The following is a 3,486-nucleotide window of genomic DNA, read 5'->3' as shown; positions in this document are numbered from 1 at the left end:
TATGATGCCATTCTGCTTTTATGGTCTTATATTACCAATGGCATTATTTTTAACTGAATAATATAAATCATTGAGAAATTAGTCAAATGAACACTTCTGAGACTGTATTCCCAAAGATGTTTTCCGTTCTAAAATGGTTACTATTCCTCTCTCCATCTCTCTGTAACATATACAGATCTATTTTAAAATAAATGTGCACATAATCTTTTCAGCACTCATATTTGTTAAATATTTGAACTTTATTGTTGAAGTGAATATAGGAAATTTGTATCTCGTATTTAAAATCACTAGTTAAATTAATATCATGCCATTAGTCAAACAAATTCATTTTGAAAAGGGAAAAACATGATCCATATTATTTTTTCATAGCTATTACAGGTGCTCTCCAATAAATAAACATCTAATATATGTTAATCAGCTAAAGCAAATGTAACAAATTTCAACAGCAAATAAATCTAAATCCTATAAAGATAAATTCTTGTAATTATACTTAGCGAGTTACTTGCACATATAGTTGCCTCTAACAAAAATCAATACATCATTAAAATCAGTAATACGGAAGATAAACTTCTGCATGTGACTGGTGGCTTTAAAAATGGTCTTTCAGCTGGAGTCCTCTTCCTTCTTAATTCAGAGCACAGCTATATCAATAAAAGCCATCTAGAGAGAGATTCATTTTTAGGGACCTTTTGCTAGATTTGACTAGAGAAATCTGGAAAACAGGAATGAGGCCACTACACTACAAGTCCACATTGTTTTCTACCTAACAATTCACCCTCTACTTTTTACATTATCATATCATAGGATACCAGAGTTAGAAGAGAGCTCAGAGATCATTTAGATCAATCCTCCACTTGACGATGTACAGTAAAGATGAACTCACTACCTCTCAAGACAATGCATTCACTTTCAGATAGCTCTTTTAAGTTTTCCTCTTATATCTGTCTAAAAGTCTGGTTCTCTGTAACTTCCAAACATTGATTAAATCTTTCTCTTAATTACCCCTTCTGTCATCCAAAATTTTTGCTATCATTCCTATCTTTGCATCATATGAAAATGATGTAATCAGTGTATATCAATATGCCTTCATCCAAGTCATTAATTAAAAAGAATTGTTGACCAACAAAAGATCAAAGATAGGTCCCTGATGCATTCCACTAGAGACCTCCCTCCATGTTCCCATCAATGCATTAATGAATACTTTTTTAAAAATATCTTTGGTCTTTATCAATTTGTTTGTTTACTTTTAGTTTACAAGATTCAGTTCCACAATTCCTTGAGTTTCAAATTTTCTCTCCCTCCCTCCCCCACCCCCCATGGTGGCATACAATCAAGTATAGGATCTGCAAATACTTTCACATTAGACATTAGTCAGGTTATAAAAAAGGATTGTATCAGATGGAATAAACAATGAGAAAGAGGAAACAAAACCAAACAAGAAAAAGAAAAAGATCAGGTAGTTTGATTCAATCTGTATTCAAACTCATTTCTTTCTCTGGAAATAGATATTTCTCTCCATCATGAGTCTTTTGGGGTTGACTTATAACGCTGCATTGCTGAGAAGAGTCCAGTCTATCAAAGTCGGTAATCAAAAATACATTGTCTGTAATTGTGTACAAATTTCTCCTGGTTCTGCTCCTCTCACTCAGCATCAGTTTGTATAAGCCTCTCCAGGTAAATGTAAAGTCCATCTGCTCCTTGTTAGGCATCTGATCATTGGGTCAGTTTGAAATCCACCTATATTGAAAGGCCAGATAAACTACAACTGCTATAAAATATTTCATAGTGTACAATGTGTTGTTTCTAGAATCTTCTTATTGTGTGAGTAAGAATATATTTGCTCCTTATAGTCTGGTATATGTTAAGTGCTATCCTTCCTCACTCTGAAGAATATGAATGAATTGATTTTACTTGCTATTGAGTATGTGCATGGATATTATATACATTTTTGTATCACTATATTAATAATAGATGTCTTTTTCCAAATGTTATGGTTTTTCTGTGCTGGATTTTTATTCTCCCTCCCCTATGGTATCTGAATTAGCATTCATATGGGATTAGTGATTCATTCAAATTCTTCCCAAGGTGAAAAACCATAAAGTAATTGATCCTCACTCTCAGAGAATTTTCTAAGGTCATCCTTATAGCACTTGCCAGGTAATTTAAGAAGTATAGCTCCTTTGGAAGATTCATGTACATATCAATTGGCTTATATCCAGTTAAATGTTCATTATATCCATTTCTTTTTGCTTTTACCATTAAACCATCTGGGAAGGTCCTCCTGTCTTTCACTAATTGCAGATTCATAGATAAGTGTCTATCTGGCTCCAAATGAGTCTATAGTACCTTGAATCATAGATAAGATCCTCCATGTCTCCCTAATTAGCTGACCTTGAGTAAATCAGAAAATATTCTAATCTCATACTCTCATTACCCTCAACCAATTACTATACTCAAAGATAATACCTTACTCTAAACCAATAACTATGAAAGAATCCCTGAAAAGTAAGAAACAGATCAGACATGAGGCATTTTTCTATACAAAAAGTGAAAACTGGAAAACCATCTTTCTAACTACTACACAAGCACTCCAATATGGGAAACTGCTACTACATCACCATAATCTGAACCCAAATTTAGAAACCCACAGCATACAACTCCCGTCTCTAGACAGCCATAAAGAATATCTTTTAATAAATCACTTTTGGAATGTAACTTAACATGTGTTAAATATATTCCTTTTTCCCTCTTCCTAGTGCAGAATGGATTATCACATAATCACTCATTTGGAATGACACATGCCACCAAATCAAGAAATTAAAATGGGTAGAAAAAATTGACAATGGTGAAGACTAACATTAACACAGAGCATTAAGAATTATGAAATGTCTGACATTTATTAACTCATATTATTTTCACAACTATTCCAGAAGGTAAGTTATCTTATTATTTTACAGATGGGTTAACTGAGAAAGACAACAGCTAAGTGATTTGAACAGGATGACACAGCTTTTAAATACCAGTGATTGGTTTTAAATTCACATCTTGGGGTGGCTAGGTGGCACAGTGAGTAAAGTGCTGGCCCTGGAGTCAGGAGGACCTGAGTTAGGTTCTGGCCTCAGACACTTAACCTCCACACAAATAAAAAATTAGCCGCGTAACCTTGGGCAAGTTACTTAATCCCAATTGCCCTTCAAAAGTCAAAAATAAATAAATAAATAAATAAATAAATGAAAATTCACATCTTCCTGACCCCAGTCCCAGTGCTCCTTCTACTTCACCACCTAGCTGTGATCAAGAACCACCCTCCTCATCTTTAAACTCCGTAGACTTAAAGAGCCCTCATTTCAGTTACACAGGCAAGTGGTTCCAACTTAACCTCTCTGTACAAATATCTAGTATACATCTTTTCCGCGTATTTACAAGGAAAGTAAGAAAGGTTTTTCCAAATGCTTCGTTGAAGTGTAAGTATAGTTATAGCATTCA

This window comes from Petaurus breviceps, unplaced genomic scaffold (assembly GCF_028583685.1).
Source record: "Petaurus breviceps papuanus isolate PSGF00001 unplaced genomic scaffold, PetGlider_PUasm1.0 551, whole genome shotgun sequence".
Lineage (NCBI taxonomy): Eukaryota > Metazoa > Chordata > Mammalia > Diprotodontia > Petauridae > Petaurus > Petaurus breviceps.
The sequence above is the reverse complement of the archived record's forward strand: the minus strand, read 5'-3'. Positions refer to the sequence as shown.